General features: G+C 38.4%; 1 protein-coding gene across 2 annotated transcripts in view; it reads right to left on the bottom strand.

Annotated features, from left to right (window-relative positions):
• VWA8 (von Willebrand factor A domain containing 8) overlaps positions 1–16,972 on the bottom strand; it is a 442,846-nt gene that overhangs the window by 15,612 nt on the left and 410,262 nt on the right. The window lies entirely within an intron of this gene.

The raw sequence follows: 16,972 nt of genomic DNA on the forward strand, positions 1-16,972 counted from the left end.
CCAAAAGTCTTATTGCAGCTTTAAGTCAGCAAAACTGCAATAAGATTTCTGGGCTCAGAGAATCCTGTTCATTTCTTCGAAATCTCCTGGCATGGCTTTATAGCATAAATAATAATAATTAAGAACCAGGGTATGCGTAAGGATCCCAGAGGCATATTACCAGGTATGGGGAATATCATCTACTGCAAAGACACAGAGAGGAGATGAAATATTACGTGTCAGGCTCAGAAAACAAGCCAGTATGGCTGGATCCTACAGTGCAGGGAGGACAAGAGGACGGGAGAAGACTGGAAATGAAGGAAGGCATAAGGATTCAGAAAGAAAATGATGCTGAAAGACTTGCTCTTTTTCTGTATTCATCCTGGGCCTGTTTGTTTAGCTGTAAAATGAGGATCATGACAATTACTGCACATGATTATTAAAGCACAGGGAGTAATAACAGTGTACTAGCTGGTTACACATGGACCTTGGAAAGGTGGTTATCTTTAACTCAATTCAATAAGCATTTAATTAAACACCTGCTGTGTGCTGGGCAGTGTAATAGGTGTTATGGAGACACAAAAATAAAAGCTCCTGCCCTCAAGCAGCTTGGTGGGAAGAGGGGGCAGAAAGCAGGACCACATATACACAGATAAGCCAATACAACATAGACTAGTAATTTTGGAGAGCTTTTGACAACTGGGAGGTGAGGACAAGGAGCGTCTTCATGTGGGAGGTGGTACTTGAGTTGAGTTTTGAAGGAAATAAGAGAGAGACAGAGAGAGACAGAGAGAGAGAGGAGAGGGGGGGGAAGAGACGGGAGAGAAGAGATGGGGGAGAGAGAGAGAGACAGACAGAGAGAGAGAGGAGAGGGGGGGGGAGGGGAGGAGAGAGAGGGAGAGAGAGAGAGAGGGAGAGAGAGAGAGAGAGAGAGAGAGAGAGAGAGAGAGAGAGAGAGAGAATTAAGAGAGAGTGTGTGTGTACAATGGCATGGTGGTGGGGGATGGATGATTATGTTCAGTCAGAAGGCCATTTTGGCAGAAACAGACTGTGAGGAGAAACAATGTGACATCAATCTGGAAAGACAGGCTAGAGGAAAACTGTAAGGGCTTTAATGCCAAACAAAGGAGATGATGCTCCATCCTAGAGGAAAGAAGTGGTTACGAAAGGTTTCTGACCAGGAAGCTGTGTACTAAGAATGATCAGTCTGGTAGCAGACAATACTACTCTGATGGCAGAAAGTGAAGAATTAAGAATCTGCTTGGTGAGGGTGAAAGGGGAGAGTGTAAAAGCTGGCTTGAAGCTTAACATAAAAAAAACTAAGCTCTATTAGTTGTGTGACCTTGGGCAAGTCACTTAACCCCAATTTCCTTGCCTTACCCCCTGCACATAAAAAGCAAAAAAACAAACAAAAACAAAACAAAAAAAAAAAACAAAACGAAGATCACAGCAATTGGTCCCAATCACTGCCTGGCAAATAGAGGGAGAAAAAAAGGAAGCAGTGTCAGATTTTATATTCGTGGGCTCAAAGATCACTGCAAGTGGTGGCTGTAGCCATGGAATTAAAAGATACTTGTTCTTTGGAAGGAAAGTTATGGCAAATCTGGACAACATACTAAAAAGAAGAGACATCACCTTACTGACAAAGGTCCATATGGTTTTTTTTTTAGTAGCAATGTATGGCTGTGAGAGTTAGATGATAAGGAAAACTGAGTGCTACAGTACTGAAGCTTTCAAATTGTACTACTGGAGAAGACTTTTGAGAATCCCTTAGACAGCAAGGAGATCAAATCAGTTAATACTTAAAGAAAATAATTCAGGCTATTCATTGGAAGATAAAATACTGGTACTGAAGCTTAAATACTTTGGCTGCATAACGAGAAGACAGGACTCAATGGAAAAGACCCTAATGTTGGGAAAGATTGAAGGGAAAAGGAGAAGGGGATAGCAGAGGATGAGATAGAGAGTGTTATGGAAGCAACGAACATGAGCTTGGACAGACTTTAGGAGGTAGTGGAGGACAGAAGGGCCTGGCATGCTGTGGTCATGAAAAGTCAAATATTACGGAACAACAACAAGCCATATGAAAGATGAACTGGAAAGGGAAGATATTTGTGGTAGGGAGACCATCTAAGGTGGAGATGTCCAGCTGGCAGCTAGTGAGGTGGCAGCCAGAGTTCCAGAGAGACACGAGAACTGGATCAATCTGAGCCATATATGTGGTGAGGATATTTTCATTAATAACCCATGGGAGCTGACTGAATCTCTAACAGAGTATGTAGAAGGAGAAAGTGGGTCCTGATATACAGCCACTGTATATCAGCAAAGGTGTTGGGACACAGATGATGATCCAATGAACACTGAGAAGGGTAAAGGTAAAGGTAGAACCAGGAGAGCTCAGTGCCATGAAAACCCAGAAAAGAAGGAAGGATGACAGTGGAAGAGAGATGATCATCAGTGCCAAATGCTGAAGAGAGGCCAAGAAGGATGAGGGCTGAGAAAAGGCCAATAGATCACTGGTAACTTTAGAGAAAGCATTATCTAAATTACGCAGTTAGGATATTTCAGGGTAATTGGCAAGAGAATGCAAAGGATTAGAATGTGAAACAGATTCCAGTCATTCCAAGAGGTCAGTGAATGAATAAATGAAGAAAAATTAATAAGCACTTACTATGTTTTAGGCTCTGTGCTAACACATCCCAGTCACTGAAGTATGCTGCTCTGGAATATTTTAGATCCTTTATTTCAAGTGCAAATGATCCATTCATTTCAACAAATGATGGTAATGACTCCAAATGAAAAGGAAAGTGCCCATATTTCATACAGTGGAAAAGTCTGCTTATTCTTATATGGAGCAACAGTGAATTAGAAGTTGAGAAGGAAGGAAGGAAACATCTCATTTGATCCTGGGAGGAAGATGATACTATTATCCCTATTTTATAGTTGTGCACCTAGGGAGTGTCTGAGCCCGTATCTTCCTGACCCTGGGTCCAGTTCTCTATCCACTGTACCACCTAGAAGCCTCAAGAAGACCTAGGCTTAAAGCTCACCTCTGCCCTTTACTGGCTGTGTGGTTCTAAGGAAAATATTCCGCCTCTTAGACTCACAGTTTCTTCATTTATAAAATGAGGATAATAATAGTCCTTATCTCATAGGGTTGTTGTGATGATTAAATGAGATAATATATGCAAAGCATTTTAAACTTTAAAACATTATGTAAATGTGAGCTTTTAAGCCAAATAAAATTGCAGGGATAAAGTGTACTGGCACTATGCTGATGGGGGCTCGGTTGGCCCTGGACCCTGCTTTCAGAGAATGGAAATAAAGACTGGTCAGGATTGAGGCTGCATGGTACAGAGGAAGTAAAAAACACTGGCTCTGGAGTCAGAAGACCTCAGTTCAATTCCCACTTTGGGTATTTATTACTTGTATGACCTTGGGCAAATCACCTGCCCCCTTCATCCTCAATTTCCTCACTTGAGAAATAAAGGGGCCTGATTCACTGGCCTCTGAAGTCCCTCTCAGCTCTACATCTATGATTCCACAGACCCATTTTAACATGGGACTTATGTAATCAGCCTCACTAGAGTATAGTCACACTGCATATGATGCACATGCCAATGGGGATAATTGCTATGCCTGAGGAATGGTACAATCTGGCAAGATTAAGAGCAGCTGGAGAGCCTGAGGCGGCTGATATGAAGCCCAAATGGCAGATGTGATCCCCAGGCAGCAGATGAGGGCCCAAGATAGCAGATATGGAGCATTAGGTACTTATTACCACTTTAGTGGTAAAATAGGCAGTGTGTGACTTGTCCTAATTTTTCTGTCCACTTTTAACTTTTGTGAGCTAGCTAATGCCAACTGGGCTGGGCTGGGGTAGCTGGAACCACAGCCCACCCTACATTGGGTGGTCTTCCTACTTCATATGCCGGTCCAAATTTTATATTTATGCAATGGTTCATATCTTTTAAAAAATGTATGCAAAATGAATGCCTTTTCTCACTCCCTTTACCATTAACAATGCAAACATTACACTTAAAAATTCTGAGTTATTTTGGCTTTATTCACTTGGGCTTAATTTTTTTGACAGTGTTCTTTGTCTTTGAGAGATAAGAAGTTATTTTGTTATTGTTATTAGTGAAAAAACAAAAGTGTACTAAATATCAGGTCTCCTATCATATGAAATTGTAAAATATAAACTGATAGAGTAAGTAAGCACATTTTTGCTATGATGACTTTATTAGCTGCATTTGTACAAGTATGGATTAATGTACCTGAAGCTTAGCATTCTATGATACTGAAAAAAGAGAATTTTTTCCTACCCATGTTTTATAGTTAACAGTGCTATTGAACAGAATTTGAGGATTCCAAACAACTTTCTGAGCCTCTTAAAGTATTTAATATTTTCAGGGGATAAAGCCAGGATTTTCAGTCACATAGATTGACTGAGAAACATGACAAATGAGTACTTTTGGTTTTTGCTGAATGTTCAAGTCAAGAAGAGGCAGTCTGGGAGGTCGCAGGATGTTATCATTGGAAAGGTCATTAGAGATCCCCTTGTCAGCCCACTCATTTTAAAGAGGAGAGAGGACACGGAGCCCAGATCGAGTGACTTGTCCAAAGTCATATAGCTGAGATTAGAACCCAGGGTTCTTATCCTCCAGTGGAGTGCTTTTCCTATTCCATATAAGGAGGCAGAGTCCTGGAAGTTGAAACAGAGGACTGGGATCGTACTCATTTGCCCTGGCCACTGTCTGTCCTGCAGCTGTACCATCCTCCAAAGCAGGAAGAGCCAGGTTACACAGCTCCGAGCTCCTTAAGATCCTGCCTCCTCATTTTTGCCTGGGCCATTTTCTGTCCTACTACCCTATTTCCCTCCAATATACTCACTGCTTTAAGAACTCTGATTTTTTTTTTTTTGGGGGGGGGCTATTCTTGAATTTCATTACAAAAAAACAGGAAATGAGATGGAAGGGTCATAAAGCAATAGTGTCTTCCATCCCAGCTTACAATCACTACCAGGTCCTACCAGTTTCAATTGATCGGCAACTCTTTCCAGCCCCATCTCATGGAAAAACCAGTGGGACTGGCTTATGTGGGAACATGTCAATGAGCAAAGTTAGGTAGCAGGGGGTGGTGCCAGCTGGTAGATGGTAGGCCTCTCATTTCTTCCTCTGAACCTTCTCACACACAGCACAGGGCGGGCACAGCACATATATCCTGGATGAGTGGAGCAGTGTTTCGGATAGAGTAGACAAGTTGGGGAACGCCAAAGATGGGGTCTAAGTTCTAGAACAGCTACTTCTTGGTCTTGTGGTTGTTTGGATAGCTGGAACCACAGTCCATCTTCAGGTTCCTCAGGTCCTTTAAGACCTTCTAGTTCTGTAATACTTGGGTCCTAGGTGACTCTGGCACAAATGCTTACAGCACTGACCAAAGAAACAGGACATCTAACTTTAGTAACACATTCACCTCTTATTCTCTAGAACTAATCAAATCCATACTACCATTGCCTCTGGAAAGGACATATCAGTGTTCTGCCTTATATTCCATTCATCAATCCTGTAATTTCCTAGATCAAAACACCCCCTCCTGGCCACCACTCCTCCATTAAAATACGGGAGTCTTGAGTGAACAGACTCTTTCCACTTAGTTCAGTTTGGCACATAGTAAGTGCTAAATAAATGCTTTTTCTTTCATTCATTAAAAAAACAAGAGAATGCCATTTTAAAGTAGTGTCTTCCACATAGCAAACTGTTAATAAAAAGCTTACTGAATTAAAATGAGGATGACTCCCATAGCAAAGATTTTGAGTTTAAGAATAAGAACAATAATAAGAAATAATAAAATAAAATAAAAATAAGAAAGAGAGGACTGGAATATGACACTGTGGACCATGCTTTAATTCCCTACCCTTACCTTGCATACTTTCAGAAAAAGGATATTTTTCCCTTTCACATATAAAATAGACACTGAAGATCTGGGCTATAGATTCAGCATGAAGGCTTAAAAGAACTAGCAAGAACACTAACTCTAAAATAATATTGCACGATCAAAACAAACAAATTCAATCAAGGAAATATTTATGACAAATTTACTATCTTTCTGTCTCTTCCTCTTCTCTCTCCAATCAATTCTCCATATTTCTTATACACATGCCATTTAAAAATTCTTCAATAAAATACTTTTATCTGGCATTCAATAACCTCAATAACCTATAATGGGAATGTAAATTTTGAAGATCTTCCCTGCCCCTAGGCTAAAGTGCACCTGGAGTCTGGGGTGGGAGGCTTGTTTTTCAGTAGATACTTCTTGATTAGCCAGTGAGTCAATAAGGTTGTTACATTCTCTGAGCCAGGAGAAGGGTATATAAACCCTGATTTGAGGCTTTGTTTTGGGGCTCACTTTGAGAAGTGTTCTGTGATTTGATCTGGATTCTGGGAAGCCGTTGTCCAGAGCCCCCTGGCTTTGAAAAACCCAGATGTTGAAACCCAGATGTTGATTTGGTATGGATGTAATGGTTAGACAGTTTGGAAAGCTGTCTACTTGATCTGTTTCTGTCTTGTTTAATTCTGCCTGCATACTCTGAAGTTCAGGGTGCTGAGCTTTTTCCCCTGAACGAGGTAAACCATATATGTTTGACTGATTAAAGTAAGCTTGTTAACTCATTTTGAGTTGCTTTCCTTTATCAAAGCAGATGCAAGAACCTGTGGTGGCGGCAAACCCTGAGGAGGCTTGGGGTGCTTGGTGCTCCATAACCTGGCACAGCTTTTCCATCTGATCCTTATCTCATAACGTACTCTTCTCACCAGACAAACTAGAGTATTTGTCAGTCCATTACATGTTTTGTGCCTTCCTGTCTTTCTTGCCTTTATTTATTATTTTTTATACCTATAATGACCTCTCTCTCCCTCTTTGTCTTTTGAAATATTGACCATACTTTGAGGCCAAGTTCAAAAGTCGCCTCTTCCATGAAGCCTTCCCTGATCCTCCTGTTGAAATGATCCTTTCCTCCTTATACTTTGTGTCTCCCTTAAACACTTGTATTCTTTTGCATTATAAATTTTTTTGTCTATGTGTTCTATCTACTACATTGAGAGCTTGTCTTATTTAATTTTTCTTTCTCCCCTAGGACTCAGTACAATTCTCTGCAAATAGTGGATGCTTAATGTTTGTTGCTACTGTTGTTGAAACTATAAGCCCATGTCTATGCTAGGTGTTTTAAGGAAGGCAGAAGCAGGGTAAAATGTAATCCTCCATAATCAGACAATAATTATGTGCTAAACTGCATTACTGACTTCTAAAGGGATGTGTAAGCAAACAGATCAGAGACTGTATGCCAAAATGCTAAGGGAAGTCAAAGGAAGGGGAAGATCACTCTGAGATTGAATAAAAAAATAAGGTTTCATCTAGGAGGTAAATCTGGAGCTGAGTTTTGAAGGATGTGTAGGATTTGGACTCCTAGAGAGGTTATATGACTTTATATGACAAATGTTCTATCATGTTATATTGAAGTAGTGGTTTTCAAACTTTTTGGGTCATGAGATCACTGTAACAAGGCAAAGATCCCATAAAATATTGATTGAAACCTCACATGTTTTGGTGAATATAAAAAATGATGTGATACTTTCTCTAAATAACCATTTTAGAAAGGGCTTGCTCCATAATGTGTCATCACAGTGGGGAATACTGCTGGGCTCTCTAAGATTCTATCAGCAGGGCATAAGTAGGCTCTACCAGGCTAAGAGGCTTTCAGTATGGTTTCAGCGACCAGGTGTGTCTACTTTCTGTAGACCAGATAGCTGATTTGGAAAGGCTCATTACTGGAAGGCTAGATGTACTGCCATGGGTTTTTTTGGTCATGAGAATCCATGAAACAAATAAACAAAAAAGATGTAAAATGTACCCTCATCTTGTATATTTCACTGCTTCTGCCCTTCCCCCCCATAGTTTTTAGACCATCTATAAATATTAACTTGTTTCTATTCTGTCCTTTTCCTGGAACCCTAGCTGACCAGGACCTCCCTATTTGTGACTTTAGCGGTGGAAAAAAAATCAGGATACTTTTCCTCCCTATAAAACACATGGCCTTCTCTGATCTAAGGGCTGCCTGACCTACAGAACACAGACCTAAGAGTCCATACCCCAAGTCTTGGGAACAGCTTCCCAAAAGACCATTTTGGAACCCCGTTTTCTTCAGGAGCCTAGAGATCATAGCATCCGAGGTTCCGTGATGCAAGCCTGGCTGTGGCCCTTCCTTGTCCTGATCCTAGTTACTCTTGATGAGGATATTAGAAGGGGACAAGTAGCCTTACAGAAGTGATATTTCACAGCAGCTCTTCATTATCATATAACTAAATGAAACATATAGAGAACACAATATTCTACAGTGCTTATTGTTTGTTGACTATACAAAGGCATTTGCCTTGGTAGAACTAAATGCTACCTTTTACAAGACATTTCCCATGCACATATAAAAATTATACAAGATTCTGGGAAAGATATAACTTTGTTCCATGACTACTTGATTGTTATCGAATGAAATTATCAAATGCAACACAGGAAGACGTATTCTTGCCACATCTGTTTGCCACCTGTCATGGGCAATGTCCACTATGGATTCTAAAAGGAAGATGATTCCATACAATGGTCAGGTTCTCAAAATACTTTTTATAGAGGGTACTACACTGATTGCTTCAGGCCCTGGAATAATGCAAAACATCCTCAATGAAATCCATAATCTGCCTAACTGACCGCATAAGAAACTATTAGGATAAAAAATACCTATTATCCAGTCAATGATAGTCAGTCAGATAGATAAACCTATAAAGTTCAATATATAAGTGATTGACTTAACACTGAAAATGGACAGAAATGAACAGAAGGAGAGCAAGCTGAATATCCTTTAGGAAATCATAAAGTGTTTTTAATGACCCTCAGTGGAATACCATAATTTCTGAAGAACTGAAGTTGAGGATCACCCAAGGGGCAATGGAGAAGCATGCTGTAGGCACATTACAAAGAATGCAGAAGTAGTATAAAAAGGATCTTATCGAATAACTATATGACCAGAGAGAAATATGAGCCAGTCACATGATAACCAATATTCATATGCTGTCAAAAGAACTCAAAGAAAAGCCCTGACCTGTTTTGTGACCTTTCCTGAAGTCTTCCATGGTGAACTCAGGGGAAGACAAGGACATATGCTGCTCAGGATAGAAAGGTATGAATGGGCTGTAATTTGTTTTGCATTGTTGGAGGAACACCAACATTGAAGAGAACAGAGATCTATGGCAGGAAATTTGAAAAAAATGCTCACTTTTGTAACTTTCAACGTAAAGCCTCATTCCCTTCATCTGTAACAACAAGCTGCTACTATCTTCAGTGCCTACTTCATAGGCTCAAATGAGATCATGTATGTGAAATCCTCGACAACCTTCAATGGGATACATGTCAGTTATTATTATTGTTATTATTAGGTTCACATCTGCACTGGCGAATGTTCACATCTGCATTGGCGAATGTTCACTGAATCTACCCATGCTTTTCCATGACACTGATTCAAGATCAGCCTGTAGGCCAGCTGGAGAATGCTCCTGGACCATCAGAAATATGTGTAGCCACTATGAAAGCCACCGTTAGCCAAAAGTAGCCTGATATCTTATCAGAAGATCTATTCTTTATACTACTTTCAAACCTTGGGTAAACTACTGAACAGACATCTGCCTATAGTCACCCATCCACAAGTGGGTGACTATTATTTTTTCATAGCACTTACTGCTATTTAATACTCCAGAATGAAGGTTTGATACTATAACATTAATTAGGGAGTAGATAGTTTTTTTAATGTGTCTGGTAGGGGCTGCTCTTTGAGAAATTAGTAAATTGTTTCCTGTTGGAAAATATCAAGGTAAAAAAAAATCCACTCTAAAATCTATCTCTCAACTAGTATAGTCACTCCCTAAGTCAGTAAATGGGGGAATTCACAACCAAATGAAGAAAAAGCAATCAAGTGTGGGAAAAAACATACTTTTGTTAAGTGTCTATGGATTCAGCTCATAGTACAAGGCAGCTTTCTCTAAACTTGTTTGCTATTCTGATTATGTATTCATGGAGAGGGCTTGAGCTGACAATGTTAGAGAGAAACCAATTTAAGAATTCTTGTTCCCCAGAAACTCTCAACGAACCAGGACACAATATCATACAACTTCATTAAAATGCTTCAATTTCATTTTAGGAGTTTTGTTCATCCTCAGATCTTCTAAACACCTCTTCTAAACCCTGGACAATTTATATTATTCGAGGGCCCAGGGTATTGCCATATGGCAGAAACTTTTGCTCTTAACGGCAATAGCACTAGGATTTTTTTAGGATATTTGGACAGTTTCAGGATCAATAAGACGGGGAGGTCCTCTTGGTCTCAGGCTTAAAAGTTACTTCAAATTTATCAGGTAAAGAACAATGCTCAATTAAAGGACAAAAACATTTGAGCAATCTTCTGACTCCTAAATATCATCTGTGACACTGCATGAGAGCTAGGATTTCCACCAATAATTAGCACATATGCCTAGAAAATACTGAAAAAACACATTAAAAAATAAATTATGTCTCACTTTTTTCACTTCTATATCATTTTCATGTATCTTCATTTCAAAAAAAGTGGTTGGTGTCTCAAAAGTTAGAAGAGAGTGCTGAGAATTTCTGATTAGAATTCACAATAAATTTTACTTTTTATATAAAAAATATGAACATGGATGATAAAATCATATGTGTTTTTTTAAAGAATATGAAAGAAAAAGAAAGATGAAAATAAAATTACCTGAATAAATGAAGTAAACTTCCCTCACACAAAAGTTAGAACTCAAATATGAAAGATAAATTACCAAAATCATGTCTGATTATTATAATTTCCAATGTTTTTCAAATAAAAAGAATAACTTTTAATTTTTCAGCATGTTATTTTGTGCTTTTAAGATTTGAACTGAATACCTCTGAAATCCTTCTAGTGGTATACCATCACTGAACAAGAGAATAAGGAATGATTTTAAGTATTATGTTCATATAAATGTCTTTTTGGCTTAATGTTAACTTAACTTCCTGGGCTGTTCTATCACAAAATAATTTTGGAAAACATTAAAACAGAGAAATACAAAACTGGGAAGAGGTTTCTGAAATCTTCTACCGGTCTCTCTTAAAATCAGCTTTTCAAGATAAAATAGGTTGTTTCTACATCATGTACCATAAAAGCTGTGTTCATAGCCTGTCTCTTTGGTTAGTTGGTCCAGTTATTCATTTTCCAGGAAGACAGACCATTCTCAGGAAATAGAGGCACATTCAACTGTTTTCCTTGACATTAAAACCAACCTTCCCTGGAGAGATTGTAACAAGATATGCTTCCTGTGGGGCTCTGCCTTATTAAAATTCCATACATGTTTAAATTTAGCAAATTCAACTAAAATGCATGTATAAGAACTAGTTTATAAATATTCTTTCAAGAATTGCATCAAGCCTTCATAAAATGCTGCAGTATCAGTTTAATATAGGAAAGAGATTTCTCTAGGTTATAGAGGATTCTTTTAGAATCAAAGGAAATAGAAAGGAATGGGGAGAACTGGGTACAAAATGTAATAATAAAGATTCTTTAATGGAAATTCATGTATTTGCTCTAAATTGTAAAATATTCTTTATATGTTCAAAAGAGGTAAAAACCACCTTGCAAGACAAAGACTCCTTAAATCAGATGGTTTTGAGTTATACTTACATTTTTTTCATCATTCTCTTGTCTAGTTGTCTTCTGAATATGAACACTAAGCTAAAGTTATAGTTTAAAAGAAAATAAAGTCATAGTTCTCCTCTTAATGATCTCTTTCCTAACCAACAACGCACACTCTGGTTTGAGGAAAAATCTGGGCTGAAAAGGAACCCTGGTTAAAGAGAAAACAATTCCTTGCACAGTACAAGCCAACTATGATTGTCCTGGTTCCTTGACTTGGTTCTTCCAAAGTAAGTAAGCTAGTTAGCCAGCATCTCTTCACAAACCTTCCAGAGGCAGGGTTTCTTTCTCTCTCAAAACTTGAATTGTACCTGGCATCCCCGCATATAAAACCCCAAATAAAAACATCACCAACCTTAAACTTTCACCATCGGGGACTGGTGCTATGATTTCACTGATATGGGTAGCTCCCCATGAGTAAACTCTCTCTGCCAATGAAAGATCCATTCCATGCTCTGCCACTGTTGATTTTAGAAAGCTGCCTGCAGGACTAAGAGGTTAAGGGTTCACATAGCCATAACTTGAACCCAGGTTTTCCTGACTTTGAGGCAGGATGTCTAACCATTGTATCACATTGTCTCTAAACTTCCTCATTAACCAATCCCCCTGTTAATTTTCACTTCACTCTATTAGTTTCCTATAAAGAAAGCTTCTTTTGCAGTATCCAGAGGGTGAAAATTTGACAATAGCCCAACGGATCTGTTATGATGCACAGGGCCAGTTCATCTGTGATGAGGTACTTAATCATCCTAAGAGAGCAGGATTTTGTGCTCCGGGATTCTTTCAGAGCAGAAGGTTAGCTACCTCCTACACTCCCGGCTCTCACACCTAGTGCTTTCCTCTAGCTCCCTTCACCTTTTGTAAAGCCACTTCCAAGAAACAACAATGATCCTATTAGTGAACACTAAGAAATGGAAAGAAAATCTGAGACTGTCCAGAGCTACGGAAATTTAAGCCAGATGTTCTCTTCAGTACCTAGCACTCTCTATGACAAGAGCCAACCTTCCTCATCCATACTGAATGAGTGAGATATTGCTAAGAACCTGGGGGCTGCGGCTAACTGTGAGGTACCAGTGTGGAGTACCTGACACCCACAAGCATTAATGTGAACAACGCTGAGAGCAAACACAATTAAAATCACCAGCCAGGCTGCAATATGGTGCAGGGAGCATGAGAACAGGAAACCCAGATCCTAAAGTAGCCACAGACTAGATGCCTGCAAAAGATCTTTTTGTTGTCAGTTCAGAAATCATAGATACAGAATTACACACTGAATGTGAGAGCTGGAAGAGGTCTGAGAAATCACCTAGTTCAATCTCTTTATTTTTTAGAGGTGGAAATGGAGGTCCAGGGAAGTTGTGACTGGTCTTACACTACATAGTGCATGAGTGGCAGAATGGAAACCCAAACTCAGACCTTTTAACTTAAGTTTAGATCATTTTAGGTCATTTTCAACGTTATCTTTCACTAATCCCAACTCTAGATTATTCACATCCAAAGTACAGTAAAGGAAGGTTGGCAGGGGTGGATCTTGAAAAGAAAAATGATAGCACCCAGGCTGGAGTGCAGATAGATTATGCAAGAAACACTGGTGGTGACAACATCTCTTGTTGCTCAGTGGCTGTCCCCTCAGTCATACAGGATGAGGTGCAAGTCTGAAACTCTGCTTTGGAGATTCAACCCAAATGGTGAGCTGGCGAGTCCCTGACCAAACACTATACCGTTCACCAAGGAAACCTCCCCTGGTTACCAGGATTACACATCAGCCTCAAAACCTCTGGAAAGCATTAGTCACTCGGAACCACTCAGGCCTAAAAAAAAAAAAGGAGGCTCATGAAAAAGACGAAGTCAGAGATGGCTTGTTCTAGTTATGAATTGGAAAGAATCCGCCTGAAGGAAGGAAGCTTTTCCCAATCTGGTTGAGCAGCTTAAATTCCAGCTTTTTCACTTCTAACAATGGTAGGCCTGGACTAGATCAGGGATTTTTAACCTTGTTTGTGTCATGGACCCTCTCACATCTTGTGAAGTTTATAGAGTCTTTCTCACAATGATGTGTTTAAATGCATAAAATAAAGCACACAGTATTACAAAAGAAATGAACTATACTGAGATATAGTTATAAAAATATTAACAAAGGCAGGCTCACCAATTCTAGCTTAAAAATTCCTGAACCAAGTAATTTTGAAGGTCCCTTCCAGTTGTAAATTCTGCTGTCTTAGGACTAGAAGTTCATCAGAAATACTCATCTTACATACATGTGTTACAAATAAGGATTCTGTGATAGGGAGGTCTTGAAAATTTTCCTTAGATCAATTTTAATTAAAAAAAAATTTTTTTTTGGTGGGCAATTGGGGTTAAGTAACTTGACCAAGGTTACATGGCTAGTTTTTTTGTGTGGGTGTTAAGTATTTAGGGCTGGAACTGAACTCCGGTCCTCCTGACTCTGGGGCTGGCGCTTTACTCACTGTGCCACCTAGCCACCCCTAGATCAATTTTTATTTGATAATTATTTAACATTACAGTATGGGCAAATATATCACATAAACATGAACCTTTCCTGGCATGTATTATTTTTTATAGTATCACATGGTCAAAAGAAAACTAAAGAAATGATGTGGTCTAATTTTAAGGAGATAAGGATTTTTACCAACAGGTAGTCTATTATTAATAATACTTTAATGTAATAATTTTCATACAATGGTCAGAGCATATGAATTTAAATTCATAATTTAAAAGACATAATGAATATTTAACTCTAAAAATACTACTTTATATTTTGGAAAAACTTTAAAATCATATTATATAATTTAGTGCTGTTTTGTTCTGCTTATTTTACTTAATATTTTTTTCCTTAGAATCACAGAAGAGACCTAAGAAAATCCTATTAAGTCCAATCTATAATGAGTAAGAACACCCACCTCCACAGAATTTCTGTGAAAGAGAATTCACTATTCCCTGAGGCATTCCAATTCACTTTTTAAATAACTCTTGATTGTGAGGAAGTTTGTTTTTATACTGAAATGAAATCTGTCTGTGGCAGACAAGGGCAATCCATTTTTCTTCCTTCTGCCTTTTGGGGCCAAGCAGGTTAAGTCTTTTTCCCTATTCCCCATGGCTGGACTCCAAATAACTGAAGATGACTATCATGACCTCCCAAGTCTTTTCTACTTTTTCTTGTACGTGGTACTGTAAGGTTACTTTAATTTTCATTTCTCTAACTGCAAGTAGGCCTGTCTATTTTTGAAACTGATAATTTACTGCCTTGTTCCTTATGTGTACACAGCTCATCTTCTTGGAGCACTCCTCAAACAGAATCTGGGTACTGACCATATGTTTCAGTACTTTGTATATTTTGGACAATTTGCTTTTATCGGTTATATCTGAAACACATATTTTACCTATTCTGTTTTTTTTTCTTTTAAAGACTCTGTTTATTACATTTTTGTGGAGAGTTTAAATTTTTTTTAATCACTTGATGTCTTTTAGATTGTTTCTGATTACATCTTCTACTTTTTTCAATAGTCAGTAATTTTTCTCCCCTCCTCAGATGGGATAAGTATATTTTTCTATTTTCTTCTAGTTTTCTTTTAAAACGTTTAAATCTTTTGCACATCTGGAATCTATTGCAATATACAGTATGGGCTATGGTTCCAAACTGACTCTTGCATATACAGTTATCCAGTTGTTCCAATAACATTTATTAAATAGAGATTCTTTTCACAAATGTCGTTACTTTTCATTTGTCATGAATTGAATTTTTATAGTAGTTTGATTACCTATATGTCTATTTAGTTGCTTTTTTTTTCTGTTTTCAACTGAAACCCACATGTTTTTGGATAACTATGGCTTTGTAATAGGTTTTAAAATCTGATAGGAAAGGTCTATGTCCTACATTATTGCTGGTCCCTTTTTTTTTTTCAGCTAAACTTCGTTAATATTTGGTCAAGTTCTAGAACACATCCTATGGTGACTTTAATTTTTTTCAAATGCTTTATTAACTTCTGATTTACATCATTAATTTCTGCAAGATTTTGAGTTACAAATTTTCTCCCTGTTTTTCCCCTACCCACCGCCCCAAAATAGCAGTCCCACAGGATATCCCCTCCTCCAATCTGCTCTCCCATACCCCTTTAGACTTTCCAGTGAATCTCTATACCCCAGTGCCTGTATATCTTATTTCCCAATAACATGTAAAATAGTATTAATAACAATATATATATATGTATATGTTTAAACATTTGGTTTTAAAACTTTGAATTCCAGATTCATTCCCTTCCTCCCTTGTTACTCACCCTTACTGGGAAGATAAGCAGTTCAGTATAGGTTGTACATGTGTGGCTAATGCGAAACAATAACAAAGCAGATATATTGTAAAAGACTGACTATATTTCCCTCCCTCATATCCCACCTCCCACTTGTTCTATTCTCTACTTTGATCCTTTCCCTTTTCAAAAGTGGGTGCTTCCAACTTCCCTCCTCCCAAGCCTGCCCTCCCTTGCATCATTCCCCCTCTCATCCCCTTCCCCCCTACTCTCCTGTAGCGTGAGATACCCTATTTAGTGTGTATTTCATTCCCTCCTTGAGCCAAATTCAATGGGAATAAGGTTGACCCATTCCCTTTTGACTTCCTATTCTTCCCCTCCATTGTGACCATTTTCCCTTGGCTCTTCTAGATGAGATAGTTTACCCCATTCTGTCTCTCCCTAATTCCTCTTATTATATTCCCCTCTCACCTCTTAATTTCACCTTTTAAGTATCATCCCTTCCTGTTAAATTGGTCCTGTGCCCTCTATCTATGTATACCTGTAAACATATGCCCATAAACCCTCATATATAAACATATATATATTTCTGTTCAACTACTGAGAAAGGTTTCATAAGTTACAATTATTGTTTTTCCATGTAGGAATGTTAATAGTTCAACTTTGATAAGTTCCTTATGATTTCTTTTCCCTGTTTACCTTCTCATGTTTCTCTTGCTTCTTGTGTCTGAATGTCAAATTTTCTATTCAACTCTAGTTTTTTCAACAAGAATGCTTGAAAGTCCTTTATTTCACTGAATGACCATATTTTCCCCTGAAACATAATACTCAGTTTTGCTGGGTAGGTGACTCTTGGTTTTAATCCCAGCTCCTTTGACCTCCAGAATATCATATTCCAAGCCCTTTGATCCCTCAGTGTAGAAGCTGCCAGATCCTGGGTTATCCTGATTGTGTT

Source organism: Petaurus breviceps, unplaced genomic scaffold (assembly GCF_028583685.1).
Source record: "Petaurus breviceps papuanus isolate PSGF00001 unplaced genomic scaffold, PetGlider_PUasm1.0 90769, whole genome shotgun sequence".
Lineage (NCBI taxonomy): Eukaryota > Metazoa > Chordata > Mammalia > Diprotodontia > Petauridae > Petaurus > Petaurus breviceps.